We start from the raw sequence: 16,642 nt of genomic DNA, 5'->3' as shown, positions 1-16,642 counted from the left end.
CTTCGAAATCTTTCTGTTTTCCCTTGAATAGCATAAACTATCAACGTAGAATTCATAATTGTATTTTATTTAGTGGTGTATCTTCCCGTGCGAGCACTCTGTGCGAATTCGGTAGAAATAACGCACCTAGGCCGGACTTTAACTTGGTTACAATAGTTTGATGATTATTTGGAGGGAAGCAGATGTCATTTTACCGTAAACATGTCCAAATATGGTTCCACGACGATTTATTTTTATTTTTTTTTTTTTTTTTTTTTTGGTTATATTATTTATTATTTATTATCATTATAGAGAAGTTAGGTAATAAGGAATTCATGGAGTGGAATAGTTGATCATAATCAAAATGATTTTTATTAATATAGTATTTAAGCCATTAAGATTTTGAATATTATTGAGTGCCTATTTGCTTATGATGATAACATCACACCTGAATTGGATATGTCGGCAAATAACGTTATATTGTTTTGCCTTCTTGTAGATCATTTAATTGTGGCTGAAACAGGTCACACAGCTCGGGGTTATCGAATATGGAATTTATTTCAAACTCTTAAGTTGCCGTATGGCATCGCTAAAGCTCATGTCTTTTGTAACTTTTAAAACTAACCCACTCTTGTATATGAAAATCCATATCCCACAACCACTCCCTAACCTCTACATGTATAAGACACACGTGTATGAACACTTTTGTGACGTCACGTGTAATAATGACGTCATTATTAGAATATGACGTTGCATGATTGTTTCGGTAGACGGAAACGTCAAATCAGAAAGTTTTGTCTACATATTCATAAATACTAGTAATGAGATAAATAGAATCTTACAAACTCGTTGAATAGTTCGATATTCGATAGTAGAACTCGTTTAATAAAGGAGGAGTGTCAATTTGGGCCCTCTGGTGGCCATGACAGATAAGCATTATTTTTTGTTTATATATACCCGTGGTTTGTGAGTTATGGAGGTTAAACAGTAGAGGCAATTTTCTGTTTTGTCTAGTTTTGTTTGAACCAAATGATATTTTTTGAATGATTTTTCATTATCAATAATGCATTTATATGTTGAAAATAAAACTTTTTGGAAAATATGACTTAGTGTCAAAATATAGGTCACAGTGACCTAGTTTTGTATAATGTCAATTATTTAAGAATAAAGTTCATCTAGTGCTATGACATACCAGAACCAAATGTTATATATTATATTAGATTCCATTGAGCAATATATTTGCATATTATAAACTTAGGCAAAGAATATTGTGGATGGGATGGCATTGGGGAGGGGGAGCAGGTGGGGAGAGGAGGATTTTTTTTTCAATTTCAAACTTTAAAGCACCTATAAATGTATTGTTATGTTCAGAATTAAGAACTGGCTCAAATATTACTATTTTTCTCTAATGAATGGCATTTGAGAGGTTTTAATTATATATATCACATTCCATATTTAAAACATTAACAAAATCATTATTGCACATCAAAATTTAATAGCAAAGTATTTGAGTAAGTATATCACCCTCTGAACATAAGAAAATATATATTGTTGTTCTAAAGTTTAGAAAATAAAAAAATAAATCCCTCCCCCTCCCCCCTGCTCCCCCTACCAAATCCGATCATTCAAAATATTCTTGCCTAACTTTATAAAATGCAAATATATTGCTCAATGGAATCTAATATAATGTATTTAACCTTTTTTTGGTACATTATGGCACCAGATGAACTTTTAAAATTCTTGAATAATTAACATTTAACAAAATTAAGTCACTATGACCTATTTTTAACAATAACTTATCTTTTCAAAATGTTTTCATTTCAACATATAAATGCATCATAATTCATGAAAAATAACTTAAACATATCATTTGGTTCCAACGAAACGGGGAAAATTGCCCCTTCTGTTTAACCCCATCATGATGTCCTAAACCCCGGGTATCTGTAAACAAAATATAATGCTTATTGGCCATGGCCACCAGAGGTGTCACATAACCACTCTCATAAGATCCTCTATTTATGTTATGGGTACGCTATATAAACCGTGAAGCGGTTTATGATACGAGTACACTGTGATTTTGAGCTTTTTATCCTCCAAAAATAACCGACTATACGGTATATTTACAGCGGAGAAAGTTTTGTGTGGATTGTTTCATGCGAGCACATTCGATATGTCTGCGTCTATCACTTGTCGGTAGATCTACAGCTACGTAGACAAAGTTTTACTTGAATTTCTATTTCGTTTGTAGTTCAGATTTGCGTCTAAACAGTAGACGCAGTGTACATATGTAATATTTCTTCACGTGAAAAAAGTTCACATGAAATTCACTTGAATTTCACGAGAAATTCATTTGAAAAATTTCACGTGAATTTCACATTTTTTTCCCAGTTCACGTGAAACTCAATTCAGCATGCCCAAAATCATCACCGAAAATATATTTCCAACAACATTTTTTAAGTACATGATTTACTGACATCATAGATGCATTTTGAACCATTTACTATGTGTATTAGTACCTAGAAACAGTTATGAGCCTCTTATATGGAATGTAAAGATTAGATAGATCAATGTAATGACTCAAAGTGAACGTTGAACCATTTTTTATGGTATTTAAGGTTAAAAGATCAATAGCAAACGCGCAGGTATCATCAACCGGGTAATTAGGGTATCTACCTATCTAGTTACAAGGTTCAGAATTAAAGATTAAAGATGACAACTTCCGTATTGATGAAGTTAACGCTCCTAGCACTGATGATTGGATGTTGATATCCAGATAATACATGTACCTTGATAGTCTCGATGATTTTTATCTGAGCAATAACTCTATCACAAGTGATGCTTCTTGTGACCTTCTGCATTTTTCCTTAATTACTAAATCTATTTATATGATATTGTTGATAAACATTAAAAGTGCATACCTTAATCGGAACGGCTTTTAATTTCTAAAATGATATTGTAAACAGTTTGATAATTTTGTAGAGTCCCGCATTATTAACGAACCTTTAATATCACATATACTTATTATCACTCCCTGTATAATTTTAAATAGATAGTTTAACTGCCAATTTGCAGATTGCGGGTCATCATATGTTTCCCGGCGTCGCCCTAATTATCGCACAGTAGTTGACTATCACTAAGCTTGACGGCAAAACAGCAAGCACAAGAAATGTTGCATTTATTTGGTGTTCTAACCTCATTTTAGGCCATAAATAATTACATATTTTTTAAAATCTAATGAGCCTTTAACATTCTGGCTATGATACAGAGATATAAATACTGTACACAGATGTTATCGTTACTACATGCACCTTACATCACCTTCTCTTCCTGGTACAGATAAACGATGTCACTCAAAAGCGGCATTAATATCTAGGGTAAGATTGCGTGATTAGCATCATCGGAAATAAACTAAAAATAGATTTTTGGAAATACCGTTTTAGATAGCAGATTTCACAGAGAGGTGAATGTTTCGGAGCCTGCTGGTTGGGTATTTAGGTTGGACCAGTTCCAAAAGTTTAATGTTTGAGTCGATGCAATGCATGTAGATGTGAAATGTGTGTCGATATATAATAACTGGCCAAAATTTGGCATAAAAAATGTCACCATAGATTTTATTATTTGATGGTTAAATGTGATTAAGAATTTGTTCTTATTAAAGGATTTGTGCAGTCAAAATGATAATTTCAGTTTATGCTGGAAATGGCTTTATTAGACCATGTAGAAACCTCTCCGTGCCGCGCGCGATCGGAATAACCTGTAAACCGCCGATATCGAAGTCAAATTTTCTGACCACCCGATTATGCATATTTTCTAGCTCTAAACCGTGTGACGTCATAATAGTCCGTGGCTTATAGCTGTACTATACCTGATGTGCTATCACTTACATCGACGGTCACAGGAAAAGCCGATCAAAGATTTTTTTATGATTACTTTTGAGTGAAGTTGATCGTACAATAACTTTGGCTCGAATTTAAATAACTAAAAGAGTGAAATTCGATGTTTCAAATACTCTAATTTATGCTCTAATAGCAGGTATCTTCGTGTAATTATGAAAGAAAATCCACGCAAAAACAAAAGTTTCAGATTTTTTGTCGAGGAGTTCAGCAACGAATAAGCTTTAATTAGATAATATTTTCCTGTAGTCTGTATCTTTGATACATTGTGAATTGCAATGTTTGTGACTGTAAAATGAAATTTTACGTAACAATTTAAGAAATCCTTGATTAAAGCATCAAGGATATGATGCTTGACATACGTACACACCGATGATTGATCATTACAAACATTGCGTTGTGTGTTGCTAACCGAATAAATCGAGATACATTTATTACAATACCGTAAAACGTTTCAACATGTGGTAGAAAGAATTTACTTTTGATATTATAAAAGATCAAATAATTGAGATATTAAGCAAAACAAACTATTTTTCAGACCGTGCGGTTCGCCTTCAATTTTTAACCGATATACTAATAGATACACCGAGATAGATACAATGTATATAATTAGCCATGCCTTTAGTTTGATGGTTATGTAATACCTTGACCAAGATGTTGTTTACCTGTACACAACGCCATTCATCGAACTCACCTGTAATTACCTGGCCTCGGGCAATTTGCTATTCGATGGACTATATCGGGTATTTGCTATTGTCTTACTGTCAATCAGGTTAGGACATCCGTTAATTGGATTGTGATTTGAATTACGGAAACCCCGTAGATCTATGCTCTAGGTTTTTTATTGTCACCTCCATTTTTAAAATGAAGATGTAAAAGCAAATGGAAGTAAAATATACCTGATCATACATAGGAATATATATTACATACACATATATATATGTCGTACACAGGTAAAAACAAAAATGGAAGGTGACTTATTCAGAAACAAAAATGGTTCTAAAAACTTTTTCAACTAAAGGTTTAACCTTAAACATTATTCCAGTCTAATACTGTATTTACGGAATCGTGGCATATAGCAATCTTCCGTAATTTCTAAGGTATTAAGTAAAAATTCTAAGCATGTATTTATACCGTTTCGAATCTAAATGTACATGTATAGTCATACAAGAAGGGTTACAACATTATCACACTAAATATGCTTATTTAAATATCACTTAGTATATTTTTAAAAAAGGTACAAGATATTATATCTATTTATAATGCATGTATACAAGTAATTTCAATTTTCATTTGAACACTTTATGTGGTTACTTTTTGGATTATACGATAAATGTTCATATATCATACTATTAAATCTCGGTATAATATACAAAACGGTCGACAATGAATATGCTATTTCAAGGATTGAGTATAATTTTGAAATAATGAATTTAAATCTACACTTTAACTGTGATTTAGGAACATATATCAGAAGTACCATTGATGTATTTCTGCTTTTTAGTAAACGTTATGGATAAAGTTTCAAAGGCAACAATATAGATATACATATCATTTTCGGTATAAGTTCGGTACTATTACTCCAATATCACATAACTGATAACCGTCCACATTTAATTTTATTAAAAAAACTGTGCCGTGTTTGCATCGTTATAGCAGAAGTTCGAAATGAAAACACGGATTCTAGATATATTCATGCTAAATTTTGGGATTTTACTCGTAAAAAGATAGTGTTACATTATACTGTTTTTTATTACACTGAAATTTACATCATATGTTATATATCTTAATCTCAGTCCAGACTGATCCGAACATCATTTTGATATCGCTATCAAATTGGACTGATTATCTAATCTAAAGTTAGATATATGCTTGTCTGATTTTTTAAGTGGTGTAAATGGTGTTATGTATGACACTAAATACATGTAGTTATGAGATAAGGGAGATAACTCCTATAGCTTTTTTTATCAATACATCCTATGAAGGTCATATCATTGATTTAGGTTATAGAACTTTCTAGAATATAATCATGTATAAACAAATATGTTTGTAAACATGTTGATTTTAAGTAGATATCTAGAATGATCTATTTCCAGAAAGTTATGTGTGTTTACTTGTTTACTGTTTTTAGTTAGATATTTCTAGAAGTAGGAGGTTCTCCAATATTCTTGAATTACGGTTTAGCTATATATACTCCAGCTGCCCAAGGCTAATCAGAACTGTAATGAGACCTGTAATAAGACATATCAAGAATTGTACAGCGCCATATAAGATTCTATTGGGAGAGCTATTGTGACTTTATCTGTGGATTATTACAACACTTTGTGTGGATTTATTCATATTGCCTGGAACTTTACAAATCATCTGTGGACATTCAATTTCCTTGTGGATTTGTGATTATTGTTAATTTGAAACCTGGAAGGATCAAGGATTATACCAGGACATTCGCATACAGATAAGTAACACTTTAAATCATCGTACTACTCTTGTACCACCACCAATTACTTTAGACATTGTAAACCATCTCTGTATAATATTGTACATATAATTAAACTGTGTTTTGAATTTAGCTGCTGGTTTCTCCTTTCTGTTATTCGTTAATGTAACAGAATTGGGGGCTCGTGTCCGAGATCGATATTCAATTTGTGAAATCTAACTTTGAAAAATTAATTAAGAAATTTTCAAAATTTGTGTACAAACTTTGAGTTTACATTTGAAACCAACAGCTAGATAAATATGACTACTATGCAGGTAGAACAGTTTGTTAAAGCGCCATCCCTGGAAGTTCTTTTGCAAGTTAATAAGAAGGATTTACTGTTATTGAGTAAACATTTAGGCCTAGCTATCAAAACTAATTTGAGGAAAGCTGAAATTCGGAATGTAATTATAAGATATTTTGTTGACAATGGCAAATTTGACTCTAGTGCATTAGATAGTATAGAGGAAACAATCAGTTCAGAAATTCAAATTAGACAAATGGAACTTGAACATGAAATGAAAATGAAACAAATTGAAAAAGAAATGAGAGAAAGAGAAATAGAAAAGGAGTTAAGAGAAAAAGAAATTGAAAGAAAATTAAAAGAAAAAGAGATCGAGAGAGATCAGATGTTAGAAATAGAGAAGCAGAAAATTCAAGCTGAAACAGAACTTAGAATTAAAGAATTAGAGCTACTGTAGCTTCTCAAGACGGTTCAAGTAATCCAACTTTTAGGGGTTTACAAGGAAACAGAGGTTTTGATGTCAGTAGAAATATTAGGTTAGTTCCTCCTTTTCAAGAGAAAGAAGTTGACAAGTATTTTCTACATTTTGAGAAAATAGCTGATAGTATGAAATGGCCTGAAGATAAGCTTACAATGCTTCTTCAGAGTGTCCTGATTGGTAAAGCTAGAGACATTTATTCTTCTTTATCTGTTGATGACATTTCAAATTACCAAGTAGTTAAGAAAGCTATTTTGAAAGCTTATGAGTTAGTTCCTGAGGCTTACCGCCAGAAATTTCGAAACTCAAGAAAGAGAGATGAACAAACTCATGTAGAATTTGCCAGAGAAAAGGAACAATTATTTAATAGGTGGTGTGATTCTAAAGAAATTGATGACGATTTCGGTAAATTGAGGCAATTATTGTTGATAGAGGAGTTTAAACGTTGTGTCCACACAAACATAAAAACTCATTTAGATGAGAGAAAAGTTGAAACACTTAGTGAAGCAGCTACAATGGCTGATGATTACGCTCTCACCCACAAAGGCTCATTTGTTAAAAACAGTTCTCAAGACAAAAACAGTACCACAGGTACTAGTAAATTTGGTCAGCCTAGGAACCCAACCTTTAGTGGCCCTTCCAACGACAAACCTAAATTAGGTGATAAAACTAAGTCTGCTTCTAAAACAGATGATAGGGTAGGTGTGGGGTCTCCTTCTGGTCCTGTTTGTAATTACTGCAAGAAAGTAGGGCATGTTATGTCTGAATGTTATTCTCTCCAGCGTAAGGAGCAAAGGCGTAAACAGTCAGTTCCTTCTGTGTTAGCTATGTCAAAGCCTAGTCAGAAGCTTAGTGATATTGTGGAAGATTCTAAAGTGTCTGTTGAAATTAAGAGCTCAGAGTCTGATAGTGTCTTGGAGAAGTACTCTCCCTTCATTTCTGAAGGTTTTGTTTCACTTACTAGTGATATTACCAACTTGAAACCTGTGAAGATTTTGCGAGATACTGGGGCTTCTCATTCTTTAATATTAGATGGTGTAGTGCCTTTGTCTGAGGAGACCTCATGTGGTAGTAGTGTTTTGCTTCAAGGTGTAGAGTTAGGTTTTGTTAATGTGCCTCTCCATTCTGTTTATTTAAAGTCAGATTTGGTTACTGGGCCTGTCACCATTGGTGTTAGACCGGAACTTCCGATAGAGGGCGTGTCGCTCATTTTAGGCAATGACTTGGCTGGAGAGAAAGTTAGGGTAGATCCCTTAGTGTCCAGTATCCCTGATAAAACAGATGATGCTGAGACTATTCAACAGGAATTTCCTGGTATTTTCCCTTCTTGTGCTGTAACTCGTTCAATGAGTAAGAAGGTTTCTGATGTTGCAGTAGTTGAGGATCATTATAGTCCAGGGTTAGGTGACACTTTCTTGGCTCATGATATAGAGGATATCGGGGGCAAGTGTGATCTTTTGAGAAATCCTGTAGACTTTGATAGTGATGGAGTTGTTCCTAACAAGGGTACTTCTTTGTCTGACATGATGAGCAAATCATCTTTGTCTAGAGAGGAGCTTATAGTAGAACAGGAGAAAGATCCTGAAATCTCCTTATTGTGTAATCGGGCTTTGAGTGAGGAAGAGGCTGAGAAAGTCCCGGTTTGTTACTTCCGTCAGTCAGGTGTGTTGATGCGCAAGTGGCGCCCCCCTGATGTGTCTCCCGAGGAAGACTGGAAAGTTGTCAATCAAATAGTTGTCCCACCGAGGTATAGGCAAGATATTCTGAGTTTGTCTCATGACGTACCTATGGCAGGGCATTTAGGTGTGACCAAGACTTATGACAGGATCTTAGATCACTTCTTTTGGCCCAAGTTGAAACGGGATGTGGCTGATTTTTGTAGGTCTTGTCATACTTGTCAGGTGGTAGGGAAACCTAATCAGAAAATCCCTGTTGCACCTTTGCACCCCATTCCAGCATTTGAGGAACCATTTAGTAGAGTCATTATAGACTGTGTAGGTCCTCTACCCAAAACTAAGTCTGGGAATGAGTATCTTTTAACTATTATGTGTGCTTCCACACGCTTTCCTGAAGCCATTCCACTCAGGAATATTAAAGCCCCTAACATAGTCAAGGCTTTGGTTAAATTCTTTACATTGGTTGGTCTTCCAAAAGCTGTCCAATCGGACCAAGGTTCGAATTTCATGTCTGGTATTTTTCAACAAGTCATGTACCAGCTCCAGATCAAGCAGTATAAGTCTAGTGCTTATCATCCAGAGTCTCAGGGTGCGTTAGAACGTTTTCATCAGACATTGAAGAATATGATGAGATCTTATTGTTTTGAAAACAAAAGAGATTGGGACGAAGGCATACACATGTTGTTGTTTGGCGTTAGAGAATCTGTACAAGAATCTCTTGGTTTCAGTCCATTTGAACTTGTGTTTGGACATACTGTACGTGGTCCTTTGAAAATTTTGAAAGACAAAATTTTGGTCGAAGATTCTAAAGTGAATCTCTTAGAGTATGTGTCTAACTTTAAGCAAAGGTTGACAAGGGCATGTGAACTGGCAAAAGAAAATTTGGCCGTTACTCAAACCAAAATGAAAACATGGTATGATAAAGATGCCCGTGCAAGAAGCTTTGATCTAGGTGACAAAATTTTGGCTCTATTACCAATACCGGGTCAGCCTTTGCAAGCTAGATATTTTGGACCTTATATTGTTGAGAAAAAGGTTGATGGTGTTAACTACATTGTACAAACTCCAGGGAGGCGCAAGAAAACTCAATTATGTCATGTTAATATGCTTAAGAAATATGTAGATAGAGAAGAGAGCAAGACCTCTCAACCTATTGCTACTTTGGCCTCTGTACCATCACAAAGTGAAAGTACAGCTGATATTTGTAAATTAGACTTAGATGGTGGTGTACAAGATGTAGGTTTAGACTGTGGTGTTAAGTTACGGAATTCAGATGTGCTCGCGAACTTGGACAAGAAACTGTGTCATCTATCAGAAAAGGAACGCAATGAACTGAAAGATTTGATACTTGAGTTTAAACATTTGTTTCCGGATACACCAGGCAAAACAGATGCTATCTATCATGACGTGGATGTAGGCGATGCGCCACCTGTCAAGCAACATCCTTACCGTGTCAATCCTTTGAAAGAAGAACACTTAAAGAAAGAAATTCAATACATGTTGGACAATGATATTATTGAACCAAGCAAAAGTGAATGGAGCTCTCCATGTGTTCTGGTACCAAAGCCAGACAAGACATACCGGTTCTGTACTGACTTCAGAAAAGTAAACTCTGTCAGTAAAACAGACTCTTATCCAATTCCAAGGATTGACTCGTGTATTGACAAAGTTGGCAAAGCCAAGTACGTAAGCAAGTTTGACCTGTTGAAAGGATATTGGCAGGTGCCATTAACAGAAAGAGCTAAAGAAGTGTCGGCATTTGTAACCTCACAAGGTTTGTACCAGTACAAAGTTATGCCGTTTGGTATGAAGAATGCCCCGGCAACATTTCAACGTCTTCTTAACAGCGTGATATCAGACCTGGAAGGCTGTGGTGGATACATCGATGACGTCATCAACTACCACGACACGTGGGAAGACCATCTACGCGGGATTCGTGAATTCTTCGAAAGACCCACTACCATGAAATTGACTGTAAACTTATTGAAATGTGAATTTTGTCATGCAACTGTTGAATTTTTAGGCCATGTTGTAGGACAGGGGCAGGTTAAACCTGTTCAGGCCAAAGTAGAATCAATTATAGATTTTCCAACTCCTGGAGGCAAGAGAGAGCTGATGAGATTTCTTGGTATGGCTGGATACTACAGAAAATTTTGTCAAAATTTCTCTGTTATAGCAGCTCCACTTACTGCTTTGCTAAAGAAAAATGTCAAATTTGTTTGGTCAGACGAATGTAAGTCTGCATTTGAGAAATTGAAAGCCATACTATCAAACTCACGAGTTCTGACTGCTCCAGATTTTAATAAACAGTTTAAACTGTTTGTTGACGCCAGTGATGTAGGTGTTGGTGCTGTTTTGATGCAAGAAGGTACTGAACAAATTGACCATCCAATTTGTTATTTCTCGAAAAAGTTTGACAAACACCAGAGAAATTATTCCACCATTGAGAAAGAATGTTTAGCGTTGATTTTGGCCTTGAACCAATTTGATGTGTATCTCTGCACTACAGTTGTGCCTGTGTTGGTTTTTTCCGACCACAACCCTTTGACATTCATTGGGAAAATGAAAAACAAAAACCAAAGAATTCTCAGGTGGAGTTTGACTTTGCAAGAATACAATCTTGACATCAAACATATCAAAGGGAAAGACAATATTCTAGCAGATGCTTTATCAAGGATTTAAATATGACTTAATATTTGAAGAAAGTTTCCTTTTCAAGAAAACTTTCTTTTCTTTAAGGAGGGGTGTGTTATGTATGACACTAAATACATGTAGTTATGAGATAAGGGAGATAACTCCTATAGCTTTTTTTATCAATACATCCTATGAAGGTCATATCATTGATTTAGGTTATAGAACTTTCTAGAATATAATCATGTATAAACAAATATGTTTGTAAACATGTTGATTTTAAGTAGATATCTAGAATGATCTATTTCCAGAAAGTTATGTGTGTTTACTTGTTTACTGTTTTTAGTTAGATATTTCTAGAAGTAGGAGGTTCTCCAATATTCTTGAATTACGGTTTAGCGATATATACTCCAGCTGCCCAAGGCTAATCAGAACTGTAATGAGACCTGTAATAAGACATATCAAGAATTGTACAGCGCCATATAAGATTCTATTGGGAGAGCTATTGTGACTTTATCTGTGGATTATTACAACACTTTGTGTGGATTTATTCATATTGCCTGGAACTTTACAAATCATCTGTGGACATTCAATTTCCTTGTGGATTTGTGATTATTGTTAATTTGAAACCTGGAAGGATCAAGGATTATACCAGGACATTCGCATACAGATAAGTAACACTTTAAATCATCGTACTACTCTTGTACCACCACCAATTACTTTAGACATTGTAAACCATCTCTGTATAATATTGTACATATAATTAAACTGTGTTTTGAATTTAGCTGCTGGTTTCTCCTTTCTGTTATTCGTTAATGTAACAATGGAATGTTTTGAAACTGAAAATATCTACATCATAAAGCTAGAATAACTATTTACTCGAAAAACTCAAATTATAGATCTAACGTATACGTATATATGCTGTATACATGTATAGTACTGGGCTTACCTTGTGTAGCCGGGGACTACTCTGACATCACAAGACCACGTGACCACCTAGCTCATTATCTCTGAACCGTAGTCGACACTACCCGTAAATCACGACCAAAACCAACCGATAGCGCTAAAAGATAGGCGATTCGTTGGGTGGGACTTAATTTTTCATTCATTCAAAACAATATCCTGACGTATTATCAAAAACAATTTTTGGCTGCACAAATCCTTTAAGCCTGTGATAAAATATACAGATGTACTTTCTGTTAAAGACACATTCAATCATTACTCATTAAATCAGAATATTATTTTAATTTCCTATCGCTTCCATTCATGTGTTATATAAACACATACATTTACTTATATCGTGTAATGGTGTGTTCACCATGATTTACTACCGTATTTCGTGATAGGAATATTCACCTTATTTGTCAATTACAGGCGCGCCGCGGCATTCGAGTAACAAGTCTACCTTTATTTCAATATGTGCTTATCCCACATCCATGTCGGTGTGATTTCTGTGGGGTTTTTTCAGTGCTAGATTGTTAATTTCCTAATATATTGATATTATCAACTTTGATGTACTAGACTTATTTAATAAGACAAATGCTTGTAGTGTTACAGTGACGTTTCACGTCAAATTTCATATATTTATATCAAAATGTAGAATACTTTTAATGCATACATGAAAATTTGAGACACCTGAGGTTGGATGAATGTAATCTATATTAATACTGATTGTCCTTTTTCAATATATTTTACACAAATTTGGTTGTCATCCGCTCCAGCTAATTTGAACACAACTCCCCTTCCGTTGACTATAAGGGCATATGTAAATATATCTTAATAAATATAATCGAATAACCATCCCCCAATCACTGGATCATTTGTTGGTTTCCATTGGTAAATTAATTTAAGCATCACTCACGGAAGACGACTGAAGAATCGCGATGGCTGTAAATCATTACGGTCCTAAGGCCTGTTATTTAGGGGATGGAATGTCATTTTTTATGACTACTCTGGAAAATAGATAATGGATTTTAGCTATAACACGAGACGTTTGAAGTTCTATCCTCATTCTAAAATTATAAAGGATGCAGTGATGCATACAATGTCGTATATATATCTCCTTAAAATTTATCCAAAATTCGTCAGCTATAAAGTAATTTGAGATCGTCCCGCTACTTAACCATTAGACAATCAGATTGCTTCTTACATTATGATATCACAAAGCTCCGCTCACTTGAAATTTCCGCAGCTAATCACATTGTTCATCCTGCGATGTCATACGTGGTGTAAAAAATGCAGCATTAATTCCATTTTCTGTCAAGATTATCAATTAGATTGTTTATCATTACATTTATTGTATTTCCATGACGTCTGTCTATAAAGAATCTTACAATATTTGTCTATAAAATCGACGAAACGGCCGTAATTGTAAAGCTTGCTCTACGATCACTTTGCCTAGATCAAAAACGTTGGAATCATTTCTATTACGTTCGATAACATTAAATTTTATAATTAACAGTTCGTCTACACTGTCAATGTCATAGGCATATGATAATATGAAAGCAGTGTAACGTTAACGTTGATGTCACCACAACAATGTCATACATTTCTATGAATCTAACGGGAATTAGATCATGAAAATAATCCTATCAAAACAGACGTTATCTCAACATAATTTTAGAATAAGTAATAATATAATTAACTTGACGATCTTTTGTGTTATAGATATATGTATAGCATTAAGTCGAGTTTACAAAGTAAAACCAACGGGTTTGGCCAGATTGGCATATCAATTAAGTCATAATGCTTGGTAATTATATAATACGTTTTGTCTCTTTTCCTTAAGACTGATGTGCAGCTAAGGGTTTGTTAAATTGAGTTAAAAGAGATACACAGTATAATAATGATTTATTTATTTACTGTCATATAGGTATTCCAACATCACAACAGAATAACACTTTTAGTAGCATCTAATACAATATTTATAATTCACTGTTATATAGAGTATGGTATCGTCTTATTCAGTACCATAAGATTGCTCGACTCGAATGATAAACATGGGTCAGTAAAACGGTAAAAGGACGATGTGAACAAAATTAATGGTAGGCCTGCGAAATGATTGTCCGTGATACTTTCACTTACAAAAACAACTGTTTAAATCTACAGCAGGCCTAGTACGAAGATAGTATACGTAATAGGTTAAAGAAGGTATAACGTTAGAATATTTTCGTGTGCGAAAACCGATGTATATCTAGGTTAGCCAAGTTCATAGTAAATGAAACGGGACATTTTAAGTATTTTCATCGAGTCCGATTTCAGTGAAAATATTTACAAAACAAACACACATAATTCAGCATTCTACACGCGACCATCGTACTACTGTTATGAAAATCATGTAAGGGAACAACCAACTAAATAAAGAAAATACCTTCGAAATGTTCCCTGTGTATACAAGATTCAGCCCAGGATAGAATTTTTACAACCGGCCGCTGATTGGCAGGCTAATTATGAATTTCAAAAGTAAAAATGTTTTCTGACGGGTAATTTTTCCTAGATAACCATGATATGAATTTGGAAATTTAGATTGAGATTTAGGTTCAAAATATCAATTTTGATAATTAATTAGTAAAAACATTAAGAATTTCAGTACTTTTTAGTGAAAAATGCGCCTGATTTCAATATAACTACATGTACCCTGGTTTGAGTTTGAGCTGAAGTACCCATTTTTTTTCTATCTAGTGTTATGTGAGAACATTGACTTTAATTATAGAACACAATAGCTAACTAATGTTCCTTTGTTTTAATAATACATTACCAAACTTTAACAAAGTTTAACACTGTGGTCTATGTAAAATTATTTAGTTGGTTGTTCTCTGTAAGGAGGTACATACACTTCCTCAATGACCATCGTACATGTAGTACACTTCGACAACGCCGGTAGATTCATTTGATCTGCCAAGTAGTCTTATGTTCACAGACGTTTTCACTAGAGTAGAAAATGAAATGGGATTTGGAATGATTTTTAAAAGCATCATTTATATATTGCCAAATAGATTTCAGGAAATATAAAATAGGTCACCAATACGTTTCATTAATGCATACAAAATAAATGTAATATATTGTGAAAACCGCCGGCGGGTAGACCGAAACATTGAGATAGGATAGCTTAGCTTTATTTATAAGGTGCTATTTTTTAGAGCAATAGAAACCTCTGACGTCATCCATAACACTACCTGCAACGTAGTCATGATCATAGTAGCAGTCATCGCCCCAATCCTTGGAATGAACAGTCAACTCAACTGTAAAGTTTTATCTCAGATACCACCTCAGACAAACCACCTCAGACAAATTTGTGTAAGTTGAATTACCTGTAGAAACGATGACAATGCCTGAATTAAAAATCACTTAAAAAGTTCTTGATCGTAGCAGGGTTTTCCTTATTAAGCACAAAATATTTATGTTAAACTTCCTGAGAGACCTGAACAAATTACGTGTATACACGTGACAAGAGGATGTGAAATATGTATAATTTACCGTTCGCAAGAACTGATAGACACAAATTTCAGCATACATAAAATGTTAGCAATTTAGCAAAAACTTTTGAGTTTTCAGCCATTGTACTTAAAACAATTTGGGATCATGATACGCCTAAGAAATTTTGGTTACCTTCTCTGTCTTCAGGTTTTTGGCATTTTGTTCATCTTCATAGCCATGCCTGGGGTTTGTTTTGATGGTTTAAGTTCTCATCATGCTTCAGTATGCGTGTAATCCCTACTTTAAGACTTTGAACATAGACAATCGACGCATTTTTCTTCCATTTTTGTTCAAGAATCAAAGTTTACTTGCTATTTATCAGTCCATCTCCTGATAATTCTGAGATCATTGTAGCCTTATTATCTATTAATACATCATATATTGTTTTATATTTAAGATATCACAACACAGTTGTTTTGTTTTTACATGTTTGTTTGTATCTACTTATTCATTTTGTGACAGATCAATATACACACAGAGACAGGCAAATTCTTTATTTCCTCAATATTGAGATTACGTGTCTGACATGAATGAACTTTAATAACATTAAGTAAATGAAAGAGAATATTGTAAGTTATATATTTTATGATAAAAAATGCAGAATGATAATTATATGATGAAATAATTTAAGATTATCCCAAAGTTGAAAAAATATATACCAGTAACGAGACTTGCTAACGACAAGCTAACTGTCACTGAGTGATTCAGTATAGAGTTCCACCCATCTTAACTAAGCTTAAGGTAAACTGCTGTAGATTAAATTTTAGCTTACTACTTTAATCAGGAAAA

The 16,642-nt window shown here is 34.1% G+C and overlaps 1 protein-coding gene and 1 long non-coding RNA gene across 2 annotated transcripts in view; both read left to right on the top strand.

Annotated features, from left to right (window-relative positions):
* Nucleotides 1-16,642, top strand: part of LOC138324943 (uncharacterized) — an 83,172-nt gene that overhangs the window by 55,320 nt on the left and 11,210 nt on the right. The window lies entirely within an intron of this gene.
* LOC138326103 (ephrin type-A receptor 2-like) overlaps nucleotides 1-16,642 on the top strand; it is a 74,618-nt gene that overhangs the window by 46,766 nt on the left and 11,210 nt on the right. The gene's annotated exons all lie outside the window — the stretch shown is intronic.

Source organism: Argopecten irradians, chromosome 6, assembly GCF_041381155.1.
Source record: "Argopecten irradians isolate NY chromosome 6, Ai_NY, whole genome shotgun sequence".
Taxonomy (NCBI): Eukaryota; Metazoa; Mollusca; class Bivalvia; order Pectinida; family Pectinidae; genus Argopecten; species Argopecten irradians.
The sequence above is the reverse complement of the archived record's forward strand: the minus strand, read 5'-3'. Positions and strand labels throughout refer to the sequence as shown.